The following is a 16,285-nucleotide window of genomic DNA, read 5'->3' on the forward strand; positions in this document are numbered from 1 at the left end:
GCTCTCCATTGGTGCACGGGGTCACGGGCCGGCTGGAGACTCGGTGCTTCCAAACCATTTTATTTCCCTCTAATAGACAAAGCCCAACTCCTGCTCCAAGTGTTCAATCACTATGAGAGAGATACACATGGAGTGTATCTCTTTGACCTGACTCATATCCCTCTCTGGACAGAGACAGACGATGAGAGGGAGGACAGTGCTGTCTGTGGTCAGCCATTACAGAGATGCCTAGAGCTTTTACAGTATCTGTCCAATTATGACTCTACATCCGCAACTGCTTAAGTCCATTTGCTTTTACTTAATGCCCCAACTATTCCCTGATGCTTTGTTCTTTACTCTAAATACAAATCTTTCTATCCTTTCGTCTCCAGGCTGAGTGGCTCCTTACCCCTCTGTCTCCACCTCCCCACTGAACACGTAAGCTGCCTCTCACCACTGGCTGCAGGGTCATTAGCCACCGGAAATTTTGGCTTTGTTTCTCTTGTGTTTTTTTCTCCTCCCTTTTTTTACCTTCGCCTGGAACAAAGGAGAAACATTCAATAGTTATTGATTCTGAGACATGCAACTTTTACTGGAGATCCCATTTAATCACAAAAGCTGATTTATTGTAGGCCCTCTGACAATCCCATTAAATTGCTGTCTAGCTAATCAAGTCCATTCTTTCTCCTCGTGGACTAATCTTTTATAGGGCCAGCGGAACAAATCCCGTCAGTAACAGGATTGGTGGGGAAATGGATGGTTCAGGGCTGCCTCACCTTACCGTAAATGAAAGAAATCACACAAAATGATGACAAATATTCAGCCTGAGATGGAACTGTTTGTCTACTGTGCTAAATAATTTGGTTTTACTGGTAAAACAAACAGTGCATTAGTAATTCTCTTCAAGTGATTCTGTTTTGATAAATACATAATTTTGGGGGGCAAGAAGTCAACAACATATCTTGAATAACCTCAGTTAACATTTTTATTTAATGTGATAGATTATCCAGTGTTCCAGAGGCAAATGTAAAATACTAGTAATAAGATGATTAACTGCATTTTGGAAGATTCCTGCTGTGTATTTATCTGCAGGTGTTCTGTTACGCATACATTTTTTATGTATGTCTCATGTGCAGCTTGTCTCCAGCTTTAGATGAGGTGATGCCAGACATAGCAGGCCCCAAAGCCTCTCGTAATGAAATTGTTCTAGTAAACCTTTACGTTTTTCCCCCCCTGCATGGTGTGTGTGTACATCCCTACTTTATGAGTCACTCGCTCATTGGGCTCCAGCCCATCCACTAAATGAAGTGGAAACCCAAAAGAAATGATGATGGAAACCTGGAGACACATGACTGAATTTTATGACGTGCTGATAAAATTTCACTAGCTGTTGTCTCATTGGATGAGTTCAGGAAAGATACAATTGAAGCATGTTATTGCTTTTTTTTCTCTTTCATTTCAATTTGAGACATCCATCCCGTTTTTAGTTGTTGTTAAATCAATCCTACATCAATAAGTTGAGTATTTCAGCTGTGCATTTATTGCGTATTTCAGCTTTGCATAAATTCAACGTTACTCCGAGGACAGTACTTTTATCTTTGTGTGGCACCTCAGACTGTTGTGTTGTCATTTTATCTGTGAAGGAAAATGTCAGTTGTAACATTTCCATTTGAGCAAAATGATGTTATTTTAAATTGTATGTGATAAAAGCCGTAATTGCCTGCTGTTGTAATACCTTAGTCGGAATTCAATACTGTCAATAGAGTGCAGTTCTGTGTCATTTACTGTTGGTCCACTGAGCATGTTCCTTTTGATTGTCATCCACAGTGAAACACTAACTGGGCTGCAGGGTATCCGTCTGCTTTGTGTTTTCAGTTATGCTGCTGTCCCCTCGATATAATGAATTTCTGTGTTGCCCCATCTTTGTGTGCAAAAACAAGAAAAACAGAGACATTAACTACAGCCACTCATCGATCCCAAGGTTAGAGGGACAATGTGGCTTTTTTGCACAAATAATGCTATAGCCACACTCCTATGTGAGCCCATGGACGTAATTAGGGTTGGGTGTTTTCATACATGGGAGCATATTGTCATAGACTGTACTGTCCTTGGCCTTAATAATAAGATATCTAGCGTGGATCTAGACCTGGCACACTCAAGACACACCGAGGACAGAGTGCTGCCTCTGCAGGCAGCTCCATAAGTCCAGCTCAGCACCTTTGGACCTCAGTGGAGCGACCATTGATTTGATCTCCTCACTTATTCCTCCATTGACATAGATACACTGTGTCAGAGCTCCTTGACAGAATAAATCTTAGTCAGTCTAAACAGGCTTATTGTCAGCAGACATTCTAAGGTTTTTCCTTTTGGTGTTTATGGAGATTTTCAGCTCCTAATTCAATAGCATCACTACTAAGCTTTAGAAGGCAATTGCATTTCTCCCCTCTGATTTGCATACCAAGAGTGGGTTCCCACTGGAAAGATCAAGGCAATCTATGTGTGGCCAATGCTGGGCTGCTGCCAGGAAGACTCTGTCGATTCCATTAAAGGTGGGGCCAGATGTTTGTCATTACCTTTATTGATAACCACAGGGTCAATACTGCGATTTATTCTGCTGGGATAGGACTAAGCTTTAGTCACAAGTTTCACCAGGGCCTGATCAATAGTACACAATGGACAAGTACAACATGACAACATATGAACTGAGTGCATCAGCAAAGCTGTAAATCTATCACAAAGTTTTGTGGTCAGGTGTTCATACTCACTGCAGAGGAACTATAAAACGCTGCTGGGTGTGTTTCATTTCTACTACAAAGTCCCCAGCCCTTGGCTCATAGCACAGTTTAATTTCATCATGAAATATCTATGCACAGTATGCCACGAGGACCGTTTACAATTTGTGTGTGTTTCCTCATTGGTTTTGACATGTTTTACATCATCTCTGGATACTCTTTCAGTGCTGGAGCTCCTCTAAAAAAAGCACTGTAAAATTGAAAGTAAACGCTCTTGAATTACAGTCAGCTTTCTCACCATGACACCACCCTCCGTCACAACGCTAATCTGTTGCACAACGTGTGACTGTTGATTGCAGAGGAGCTGCCTTTAAGGCTCATATGTCTGCATTCATTCAAGGTTGTTTTATTACATAACAGAGTAATGTTGAATTTAAGTCTGGATGATTGTAATGTAGTTGCTAAATTATGTGTTGACAGATTAATCTTGGAGCTTATTATTTTTAAACATAACAGCATGTTGATTTGGCTAAAGGAGAAGAAGTTTGCTGATAAATGTTTTTATTTAAAACGTGAAAGTCCTTCTTCTGTAGCCTGTGCAGTGTAGTGTTGAAGTCAGTGTAGCTGTTTGTCCACAGCAGTGTGTCCAGAGCTGGACATTCCTCTGGTGGCTGCGGTCTATAAGAGGAGGGCACTGACAGCACCTTCTGAATAGACGCTGAGTCGCCGGACTGGACCAAAATGTAATTACCTCTCCCTCACAATGTCACACTGCAGACCTGAGCCTGACAGCAGCCTCAAACTGGAACGTGCTGGGATTGAATTAACCTCCAGCTAGGAACGGTGTTGTTGTGTGTGTTGGTGTGTGGTGTGAACGCCCACACGCGCCTTTTCCATGACTGCATTTCACAGAATTTTCTTGAAACCAACACTGTCACATTGTTATGCAGAACACAATCGGTTTCTGAAATTGCTTGGGCAAGCAGCGTTGTTTTGTGGCATTTTGTGACTTTTGGCCCAACCAGCCAACCAAAGGAATCGGCTCAGACCACTGTGTAATACACTCTCACACTGACATACTGGGCTTTATGTTTGTGCAATCTGGTAGCAGTGACGCTAGAACATTCTCCCTCCCGGAGCTTCATAGCCTCATTGCTATGATAAGCCAATAGCTTCAATAACTCCAGAGCTATTAGAGTCAGTCTATCCCCTTGAGTGGCAGTAATTTGCTGCTCAGAGTATAAACCTTTGTCATAGTCTTTAACATCCAACAGATTATGTGCAGTCACTTATTGAGATTGATTAATATTTTCATGATGTGATTTATTTGCTGGGAAGTGTACAGTGTGCGCTGGCTGCAAGGGCTAATGTAATGTAATGGGGTCTTAAATGAGCCATTAATCTGGCAGACCCAAGGGTAAAAAGGGACAGCAAAACAGGGATTGTGAGCATGATGTAACCAAGTTGTGGGGAATGCAGATGATCACAAATGATTTATGATTTCATACTTTAAAAATAATAACTGGAATTGAAAGATCTTTCATGAAACTAAATATCCCCTCAATTACATCTATCAAAAATCTAATAGCAACCTATGCATCACTACTAGACAGAGATTTATTTCTCAAAATGTTCCATCAAAAGCAGTTTGTTCGTAATGCAAGGGCAGGGGCAAACTGAGGGCTTTAAAAGGAGATACCAGGTGCTCCAAGATCGGAAATTGAAAATGGAGATAACACTGTGGAGGTGGTGATACACAATTATCTATTGTAGGTGTTAGGTATTATAAATGACCCTGTGAGACCAAAGAGGAGGTGGGAGCCAGCAATGTGTCGGGAGCTTCCTGGCTGTGTAATTGAAAATCATTGAGACAGCTGTACAGTTTAACCTTGGCGGACCATGGTCTTAGTCACTAATTGATGGATTGGTGTGAAACGAAGAAGTAGGAAGTATTATGCTGTATTTCAAGAAAGCTTTGCAAGACACCAAAAGAGGCGCTTCATAAAAGTGCTTCAATATCCCTCTGAGGTCTCATGACATCTTTTACTTTAATCTTTTCTATCATCCAACAACACAACAAATCGATGCATGGGCTGATTTATGAGCATCTATGTTTTTCTTGAACAACAATCTTTTCAGCTCTGCAAACCACCCACCAACACAATATTGTATGATAAAACATTTAAATCAGACACTTATTTGAAAGAGATGATTAAAGAGTAATACAATTAATTTATGTACATGCACAATAGGAAAGAAGAAAAATGTGGAGTCTTTGAAAATGAGATCCCATTATGACAGTATATTTTAAGGGGGAAGTGATGTCATGAGCTGAGCAGGAATATCTCCCTAATGGACGTTAGACACTGGTGGTGATGAAGGGGTAAAAAGCAATGGCTGAATATTTGGATTCATGTGATGTGGAGCAGGACTTCTGTTGAGCTCACTGGAAGGCCAACTGGAAGACTAGTTGTGTTGAAGATCGTAGGTGAATTGAGTGGAGAATGGTTGTATAGATCTGACACTGAAATAATGGTTTACATCATGGGAAAAAAGGAACAGTTTCAAACTTTGGCAGCGATGAGATAATTGACTCACAGAGGTTGTGGCAGAATTGGATTGGTGTTACTGAAAGAGTGACGCCCTTTGTCAGCTGATTGGAGCTAGGAGCAGGAACAAACTAAATAAATAATAGATTGAGCATAAACATGGTCTTCCTTACTGATCTTATGCTAAACTTCATAATAATCCCATTTCTGAAGAAGCTTGTGTTATCGACTGATACAAGCCTGCGAGTCAAGTGAGTGATCTCCAGGAAGTAATAGATCTCTCCGGCCAGTCGGAGCAGAATTCTGTCTCCTTCCTCCTATGCGGAGGGGCTGGAGTAATGTGGTCGTCTCTTCCCTCACGGAACCAGATGCATTATTGATGGATGGCTGATTGGGAACTCAATTACACAGAGATTACTGGTCTGGCAGACACTGGGACACCGCTACCCTGTCAGAACGATTGAATTAGAGCACAGTAGAGGAGGGAAAGTGTCCTTCAGAGACGTCCCTCCTCTCTGCTGACCTCCTGGGGATGCCAAACGGCCACAGCCTAGTTCACTCTGTGACAGATGACCTTCCCAACAACTGTAGGTGTAGCTTGGCGGCCAGCTGGCTGGATAGAGCTGCACAGAGCAGTGGGGAGAAGCTTATTACAGGCTAACCAGTTACTGGACAGTGGTTGTACATTTCGCGGCTGTGGTTTGGGTTGGATTTAGCAATCGTGCATGTTCGTGCACGTGTTTGTGTATTCCTCAGTGTAATTTGATGCATGAAATGACAGCTGCTCTTCCTTTTAATACTGAAGAAGATGCAATGATGAGAAAGGCCGGCGATGCGAATGTATGTGCATAAATATTGGCATTTCACCAAATCTCATTCATATAACATGGCCCAGCTGAATGAGAATCGTGCCTTGCAGGGTCGTATGCTATTACAAGTTTAATGTGAAATCTGGATCGAAGAAGATGAGAGAAGGGGGCCTCGGCATCTGAAATGGAAGCATTCATCTTCTTTTTCTGTTGGTCAGCAAATGTGCTGAAAGGAAAAAGCAAGGCAAAAAAGGCTGATCTCAAAGAAGAGAAACAATTTCATACCAGACCACACAGCGAAGCCTCTTTCACCCTTTGGTCTGGTACAATTGGCTATCATAGGCTCCTGTTTATTGCATTCATCAGTGAAGACATGGAGGACCATCTGTGCCTGTGGCTTCACATTTCAGCCTCACAGATGACTGTCTAAAATGAATGGAGTTTATTTTAGACATTTACAGATGCACTTTTCTTCCTGTATCATTTGTGATGAAAGCACATGTATGATCATGGACAAGGTTTTCCATTCCGTAAGTGTCTTTTTGTGTTGTTGCTATGTCAGTGTGTCAGTGAAGAGAACGACTCTTGAAAGAGACCATTGTTCTGGTTCGCGTTGTCAATGGAGACGAGGCCATAGCTAGGATTAGGTGGACAACAGGCAGCTTTCAGCAGGCTCCTGCTTTGTCCAGGTCTTCTCCAACAGACTGGGCGCTTTTAGAAAAGACACCCCGGTGTGCCTTGCCCCGCTCTGTTGCCCCCTTTTCCCTGAACACTGGGCACGAGTTAGACCCTGGAGAAAAGGTTTAGTACGGAGTGGAGAATAGCCATTAGCTCCCTACCAACCTCTGTTGATGGTGGAGAAAATAGAGGGACCAATAGACCAACGGGAAACTATTGGAATCTGTGACATTCTCGTCAGGGGACGTTAATTCCTTTTCCTGAGGTTCAGCCTGACGGGTCCACCAATTCTGGGCTGAAAATATACTACATACACCACCTGGCCATCAGTCATTACAAAATGTAAGAAGCCAGAGTTTAAAGAAGATTGGAGTGGTTACACGTTAGCTGATTTATCCCATCTGATTCAGCAGACAGTTCCTCACTTATCTAGAGCTCTGTGTATGTGCGTGTGAGCTTCTCCATATTGTGCATTTGTTCATGTCTCTGCCAGGCTCTCTGTGGTCTGGGTTAAGCCCCGTCCCTCTCTTTATTACACTCAAACATATGCAGTATGTTCATGCCCACACACTAGGATGTACGCGCACAAATGACCAGTATTTTTTTAATTTAAATATTTCTGTATTTCCTCCCAGTGAAGTCATAGTATTAATGTATGAACTCGCTCACACTCTTCTATTATGCATTCAGATGGCAAACATTGATTTCCCTCATGCCTGGCCTGCATATATGAATTGTCTTTTCAAAATCAAATCAATTTTCAATCAATTTTCTGGAAGTCTTTTCTGACAAAAACACATCTATCAATAGCTGCTGGTTTGAGAGGAGATTAAGCCATAGTTAAGTGAGGTTTTATTCACACATACCTGTAGCACTCTGGTGGCCAGATAGAGGTAATTTGATCAATATCCTATAAATGGTTTTATAGAAAACAAGCCAGAGGTTTATCACAGTTAACTGCAAGCTCTTCTTACTTGTGAAAATTGATGTATAACTCTGGTAACATTTTAAGAAATCAAATTTTGCAACTAGGTGCTTTTTATGTGTCAGTTTTATCAGTTTGGATTGTCAGTTGTCACCACCAGCTGGCCTTTTTCCTCTTACTGTGAATAAACTCCAAGGATAAAGTTTCTTTCAACCAGCTGAGTAGGCTGAAAGTGTAGAACGTCAGAGTCATTGCACAGTCTCGTGCCAAAAGAGGAAATCTGTTGGAAGATATTTGAAATAATTAATACATTCTTGCAGCTGACCTATTCACAGTGAATAAATGCATGCTATTATTTAAGTAAATCAGCTTCATTAAGTAAGCATTTTTGCAAATTAATGTCAGTGACTTGTAGCATCAAGTTACAGCATGCCTCAGTAAGCAAGGTTCTGTTTTGCATCAGTTATCATTTTTGATCAACCTGCCCTCATTTGTAAGACATGAAGTGGATAGTGCCTCGAGTATATCTCATTAGATGTATCAGTGTTTGTTTTTTTATTTGATTAAAAGCACACCTCTGTAGATTCAAGAGGAAAATGGCAGTTATGCATTACAACCGTATGTGCGCGCACAATGTTCAGTAGCCAGAGCTGGATAGAGGGAACACTGAGATTAAACCCTGTTTAGTGTCTTATTGATAGTAACTAGTGTAAGGTCCTGCAACTAGTGGATTAGCTGACAGTCTTTAATTACAGTTCAAAGTTGGCAGGCTGAAATGAGGCACACTCTGCAATACACACAGTTTAATAGGTTTTGAATCTACTGTTAACATTGAGGAATAATCCCATGAGCAGCACTCACATCTAATTGCTTTTCTTTGCCGTTCATTTTAGCTGTTTTCATTGTAATTCAACACGAGAGGCATTAAGAGCTATAGTCCAAATGCCAGCACCCACTTGGACTGATCCACAGAGCTGATGTGAAGATCTCCACATCTGGAGTTAATGTTTGACTGCATAAGGATTGAGTCTTGTCAGCACCTTCTCTCCTTTATCTCCCTAGTTTGTCCGCCTATTAGCCTACCTACTTCCTCAGCACAGAAAACAAACCTTTTAACACTGTAAAAACACAAAACACCTACAAAGATTGTAATTTGAAACCACTAGAAGCCCATTTAAAATCTAAATTCAACTCCCAGTCCTCCAAATGTCCAAAGACCTGTTTCCATCCCCTTACACTGCATGCCTACATGGCGTGGAAAGTTCAGGTTTCACAGTTCCCAGTGTCACATGTCCCTCTCCAGATTAGGAACATGCATGGACGTGACCAGAGTCCCTCTGACACAACAGGCTCATGCCAACAGGGTATGTAACAGAGAGAGTCCATGTGTGTTGAGATGTAGTGAGAGTTGGATTGATGTTTTCCAGCGTCTTTTAAAGAGTCTATCTTTGGCTGGTTTTCCGCTCTGTGGTCAAAGGTCATGATCGGCAACATAAAAGGCAAAGTGAAAAGAGTTTTTGCAAATGCTTCAATAGCATTTCAACAAAAACCTCAAGCTCTTAGCCGCCAACTAACACAGCCGTATTTCAAACACTGCCCACGTCTGAAGTGTGAAGCTATCCATCGACCTGTGAAGTCTGTGAGTGTCTTATCACTTCAGAGCGGTAAATCTGATGTGTCTGTTAAGTTTTGTGAATGACCTCTGTGGTGTGTGTATGTGCTGCGTCAGTATCTGTGAGCGCTGTCAGTGTGTGGAGCCATGCCACAGGGTTTAACCCCTCTGCATTGATCCCCAGGTTGCTCAGGGCCGCCGCCTAATTCCCCAATTTTCAGCTGTTAGAGATAGAATTGGAATAATAAACAGCTGAACCTCCCACTAATAATCCTGCTGACCCCCCCGTCCATCTCTTTCACACACACACACACACACACACACACACACACACACACACACACTTTTTCCCTTCCTCCACTGCTCGGCCAGCCCTCTTCAGGGCAACTGGGGCTGGAGTAGAGTTTCTCACTCTTTGCCCTAATCTCGGCCAAAGTCCCGGCTCTCACTCCTCTGCTCTAATGAAATGATATCAGCCAACCTTGGGAGCCTGGAACTGATTATCACACAACACACACACACACACACACACACACACACACACACACACACACACACACACACACACACACACACACACACACACACACACACACACACACACACACACACACGCGGTTTGTTTGTGGATACTTAAAAGCATGAACTAGCCTTACACACACTCCTCAGCTTAGGCAGTGTGCACTTTCAACTTTGTATCTGTTCATTGCTTTTTCAACCTTTCATGGTTTCTCATGCTTCATTGAGCTTTTAGATTCTGTCACAGGAGGGGGAATGCCAGAAATGACATGTAATGTTTGTTTTCAAAAACAAATATTACAAAATCTGTTGACATCTTTTTTTGCTCACAGGCCGACGTGTTTGTATTTGGATGATTAATTTCCCTAAAGCAGTGCTTTGGACCGGCCAGACCAAACAGTCCTGGGAACAATTATCTCCAGAGGTCAGACCTTAAGCCTCATACCTGAGACCTGGTCCGCTCAGTTCATATAGCTGTTTACAGCCTGCAGATCCCCAAGTCTCCAACCTCAATGGCAATGTTTATTGTTTATTGTATTATGGGTATATAATAAATAAAAAAAGAAAGGATTTGGACAATGATTATAATTTGGTAATGTACAAAACATACAATTAATATTCTCTACTCGAAGCCACACAAGGAGACAAGTAATTTAACATCGCTGATTGTCATAAAGCACACTTACTTCAAACTCAACAGACACAAAATAAAACTCATCAAAAAAAAGAGGCTAAATAAATTACAGATAAAAAAAAAAAGTAACCAGCGTAACATCTGCAATATTTACTAACCCTGCTTTCGAAGCTGGCTGGCTTGTTCATGATGTTGAATGTTACACACCAAAAGAAAAAGAGAAAAGCTACCCACCTACTGCTGGTCTAGTGAGTTTTACTGTGTTTAAAAACCTGAATGCACATGCTGACTTTGGTGGAAGAAAGGGTCAGTCACACTGAAAACATTCTCTGGGTGATAATTTCAATTAAAAGACCCTTTTTCTGGTAAGAGTAGGCAGCAATTGAACATGTTGGAACAACATTGTGGATCATACTGAGCAGACACTTAGCTTCAGCTTCTGTTTTTGAAATAAGGCTAGCTTGAAAAACAGCTGATTGGCAAATGTCTTTTTATATTTTGACAAGAAATAACATGTTTATTAAAAGCTTTATATGATATAAGTTAAGCTACTTCATTTTTCAAAAAGAAGGACCAGTTGGTTATGTAAGATGCTACAAACGCAAACAGTGCCACTGTTTACATAATTTACGTACATTCTTTAGTTACAGCTTTTTGAGTGTTATGGGACATGTGGTGTGACTGGCTGAAAATATATGAATCTCTACACCCCTCCTATTTATATTTATATTCCACTTACCCGACCACACTGGGGGCATACAACAGTTAGAGTACATCATCACTGTCCTTACATACATGGCCCTACACTTTCCACTGGCCATTGCAGTTTTGCAGTAACTTTGCCAGTTTTCTGTTGTTAGGTATGAACGTGTGCAGGAGGTCCATTCTACTATATTTGTATAAGGAACTACAACTCCCTCCCTCTCAGATGAAGTACTATTTCTATACAGCCATTAAGCATGATATTTTGCTTAGCTAATCACCCAGTGGACTGTGCTGCATACAGATTTTCATTTAACCTAATTAAGTATAAGCCTGATTCATCATTTTGCCTTGATGAAACCAGCTGACCTGCTAACATAGTTCATCGTCGGGCGAACAACCTGCTGAATGGAGGTGTTGAGTTGACATGCCCCGGAGTATGAGGTCAAACACTAGCGTGTTGACCTGTACCCTCTGTTGATTCAGGAGTCGTTTTCAGCTTGCCATGGCTCTTTTGTCTGCCTCTCATATCTCTCCATTAACCTCCAACCACCAGGCACCTATGCAACCTCCAATCCCTGACATTAACCCATGTCCACATTGTCCACTGGACTGATTGTCCTATGAATGTTTGGGAAGCCCGAGCTGTGACAAGTGTGCAGAATTAATCTAAATGCATGTCAGGGGAGGGGGCGGGATCTTCGAGACTGACACCTGTCAACAGAGTCCGAAATGAACACCTGCCAAGCGCCAAATGCGGGTAAATTTCCGTTTGGGGAGTAAATCTCAGTGGGCTATCCACGACACTGGCTGGTAAATGTTTGTACCGAAATAGCAAGTAATAAAAACTATTTTGAAAGTCTCTACCGCTTGTGGTGTCATTAAGCATGCTGCTTCTGTCCACTGCTGTCTGTGTTGGACGCTGCCAGATGTGTTTTACACGATAAAAAGTGGCGCAAAACTGACCGTCTTAAGCGCTCCTAGTTTAACTGAGCTGTTAACCGTACGGCTACTCCACTAAACTATCACTTGCCGACAGTCTACTGCTAGCTGCCGTTAGGCTATTAAACTATCATGTGGTGATATTTTCAAGGAGTAAGCCAACCTTTAAAATGAATTCCATTGACCAAAATGAGGACGAAGCACATACAAAAACAAAGTATGATGCTGAAGCTGTGGTGATGAATTATTTTGTGTGTCGCCAGTATACAACATAATACATTATTATTTTAATGAAATGTGAAATGAATGTATATCTGACACCAAATAGCAATTTATTACTGTGGGCGTTAAAAACGTACTTGGTAAATGTTTTTATCTACCAGCACCCTGGGGCCTGTGAGTCAGAAAGTTAATTTTGGACACTGTTTGTCAAAATCAATCTTGGCCCAGGAACTAGTCTGTGCAGGTGTACCTGCTCTGGCTCTGTCTCATTCGAAAGTATTTTTCAGTCTTATTTTTTTCTCAGTTTTTGGCTCGTCTCGTGTCCTGGGGCCCTGAAGTCTTTGTGCTTCAGTAGTGCTAGGCTCAGCAGGCTGCCTGTGTCCACACACTGCTGCCTCAGCACTAATAAGGCAATAGAATGATAGAGAGCGCGCCAGAGTTGTCTGCTTTCAACATCCCGACTCAACCGTACCCTCAGCTAACCCCCCACAGAGACACCATTAGCAAATCTATTGAGGATCCCATATTAGGGAAAACATTAAGGAGTCTAATTGTGGTTCTGAACTGTGACTTACTGGGTGTGTTAAGTTTTGTAACCACTCTAATGAGTTGCAGTGTTTCCTCCAATGGGTTTATTGACCTACATTCCAGTTTAAGCCATGTCACTGATCACTGGGGCATCTACTAAAATAGCTCAACCCACATGTCTTAGCATTTTCAGAGGCCATGCATTTAAAGAGATAATTATGGTTTATTACAAGTTCATATTATTTTGCGTAGTTTAGGCAATCAATACTTTCAGTTATAACACTGTACTCACTAAAGTACCTAGGAACACATTGATATAAGATAAGTGTCTGACAAGCAAGAAACACAAGTTGTCATACGATCACAAAGGTTGGAAACAAGCCAACATTGCACAGGAAACTGCACAGTAAAATTGAGTGTTTGTGTCCACTCAAGGTAGAACCAAGAAGTTGTTGGGAAAACTGATGGATGTTTATAATAGACAGTTTGGGTTTGGGATCATTTTTCAGTCCTCTTGACTTTTATCCTCCATACAAAACAAGAAGTTTTCTTTAAAACTGCTTGTGTTTCTTGTCCCGACCGCCTTCTTTTTTTATTTTAGAAATGTTAGCATGTTCCTAGCTCTTTTACAAGAGGTATTTATATTATTGATAGGAAATTGAGAAAGTTATATCACCACACAACATCATGAACTGACATAGCTACAGTACATGGTGATTCATTTTGTGTCAGTGGGTCTTCAGGCTGCTCCAAGAGCATCACTTTTATAATACTGTCACATGATGAGGTGCATGGGATGCTCTGAACACCAAACATATGATCAAACTATCCCTCGCTATTTTCAGCTGGTCCTCTCACTCTATGTGCTCACTTATATATATATGTATAGGAATATTTGAGGTGGACTGTGTGTGTAAGTGTGGTGTCCTGTAGCTTGTGTGGCAGCACAACATGGAAGCTTGACTGGAGTACCGGCTCCGTGAAACCGGAGGAGATGACTTGGCCATGTGGCCCTCAGTGCGGCGCTAAAAACAGCCTGACAGCTGTGTGTGGAGAGCGAGTAAATGAAACGTGGACAGCACCTGACCATGACATAGATGGAGCTTGGAAACATTTCTGGGTGACATGGATATTGGATCATAAATACATCAAATATATTGAACACTATTTACTGTTGTGTTTACTGGAACTATTGCATGTTTAGCTTTAGAAGTTTGTTACCTTTTAAAAGTTTTACTGTGAATGCCAGAAACCTTCTTTACCAACTTTACAAGGGCTGGTATCCTTTCTTTCTTATTTGTGTGATATTTATCATTGGCATCATAGTTTGAGAGCAGGTGGTTATAACCTGAAATTAATTTCATAGCAGCCAATAATCCCAGTTATGTTCCATAACCGCAACTCTCTAGGACGGTCGGGTGGTTTGCTGTCTTATCAGGTGAATCGACTGGGCTAGCTTCCACACAAAAAGGAGGAAGTCCAGGGTTGTCTTATTTGCATATGTTTTTTATTCTTAAGTGACTTGTTATCCTCTGGTAAGCCTTCTTTCAGGAATCACCAGGTTTTCTACAGGATTGGAAAGCTTCGAAGCCAGTACCTTACCTGTGAGGACTAACCCTTAATCCTTTTTCTTTTTTTAAACTCATCACATGGCAGGCAACCTTTTTGGAGACTCTAAAATAGGCAAACAACTGACCTCAACCAAGATATCTCTCTTCCATGAAAGTCACTGCAAACATTTAAAATGAAAAAATAATGGGGATTATGTCCTTGCTCGTAGACCGTATATATGCTCAGCAGCAGTGCTGCCACAAGTGGACAGAATTGATATTACAACAGTACTACTGAATAATGCAGTAATACTTTTGTCATTGTCAATTGTCATTCTACACAGAGTTGCAAACATAATCTCAGTTCCTTTTAAGATACACAAGAAAACATTTTTTAAATATGGAGCGCATAGGATGAGTTGAGGAGTCTCAGAGGATGAACATGAATACCTTTATACAAAAACATACAAATGAAAGTTATAGACAAATTCTGATTTAAATACTTTTTTATTATTAAATGATAATGTTGCGAATAAAATGGGACCTTGCTGGCTGGGAGAACAAGCCAAGGCCTTTGCTGTGGATCGGCAGTTGCTAGGGAAGCAACTAGCATATTTATATATATCTACACTAGCAACTAGCATATTTATATATATCTACACTAGCAACTAGCATATTTATATATATCAACTAGCATATTTATATATATCTACACTAGCAACTAGCATATTGCATTTTTTTATCACAGAGTAGTGTTATATTGATTTCATTTAGATCTTTGTTTACATTATTTGTAGGTTGCCATTTACTTTGCGTCAGTAGGATGACTTGTTGTCACACTGGTTGCCACTTACGGTAATAACCTTGCTCATGTCAAGACCCGCCTTAGATCAGATTAGAATCATGGTGTTAGGGAGTAGTGGTTAGTGTTTTTCTGTTAGCAGTCCTGCTTGTTTGACGAACCTTCTCTTTACGGTGGATTTATTTCTAGAGATAGGCAATACTCAATGCCCTCCTCCATGGAAGTAAACCTTACATGTTTCCATTGTAGCAGGTTTTAGCAGCTGTCTTTGTTACTTTGTATCTGTAACCTGTTCCATGTTGGCAGAAGTGTTCCGCCCAAGACCCTGTTGCTAAGCAACCATGACAACGCATCATTTGTTAATGATACTGAAAGTGTGTGTGTGTGTGTGTGTGTGTGTGTGTGTGTGTGTGTGTGTGTGTGTGTGTGTGTGTGTGTGTGTGTGTGTGTGTGTGTGTGTGTGTGTGTGTGTGTGTGTGTGTGTGTGTGTGTGTGTGTGTGTGTGTGTGTGTGTATATCTTTTAATTCTTCTTTTTTTTGTGCCAAAACTATTTCAAATGCAAATAATACATTTGGTTTCTCAATTATATTCCTTTTGTCAAGGCAAGAAGAAAAACATCAACATGACAGGTGACTCCAAACTTTTGAACGGCAGTGTAAATCGTCCTTCCACCAGTGGCAGCACTAAGCACACCGCTCAGGTGAGGCACGTTTCTGGGTCAAAATTTGTTGTTACTTTGCAGCCGTCATTTCACATGTTTTAAGAACATTCCTGACCCTCATAGAGTTTGTGTTTCAACATCCTCCTTGTTTTGAATTTCATCAGCCGCTGATTGACTCAATGTGTTCTGGGAGAATTCAACCCTGGAGCATGATAGGTAGGATATCGGTCCTGGCTCAAGGCTTTCTGAGGACACAACTTCTGTAGGTCTACTCACTGAAGAGGTGTCCCGATGGTCTCAGCTAGCTGTTAATAACTAAATACCTCCAAACAGTAGGCTAACTCCTTACCAAACCACATTGTCTTGTTTTTTATATTTATTAATGTGCAACATCCATGGACATAGAAAGATAACTGGATACAGTGCCTTTCATTGCTGTG

At 41.3% G+C, this 16,285-nt stretch overlaps 1 protein-coding gene across 2 annotated transcripts in view; it reads left to right on the forward strand.

Annotated features, from left to right (window-relative positions):
• fignl2 (fidgetin like 2) overlaps positions 1-16,285 on the forward strand; it is a 45,711-nt gene that overhangs the window by 14,049 nt on the left and 15,377 nt on the right. The window contains exon 4 of one of the 2 annotated variants that reach the window (XM_054609668.1): positions 15,787-15,884. The exons of the other annotated variant lie outside the window; for it this stretch is intronic. The gene's annotated coding sequence lies outside the window, so the exon portion shown is untranslated. The remainder of the gene's footprint in view (positions 1-15,786; positions 15,885-16,285) is intronic. 2 annotated transcript variants of the gene reach the window in all.

This window comes from Anoplopoma fimbria, chromosome 12 (assembly GCF_027596085.1).
Source record: "Anoplopoma fimbria isolate UVic2021 breed Golden Eagle Sablefish chromosome 12, Afim_UVic_2022, whole genome shotgun sequence".
Lineage (NCBI taxonomy): Eukaryota > Metazoa > Chordata > Actinopteri > Perciformes > Anoplopomatidae > Anoplopoma > Anoplopoma fimbria.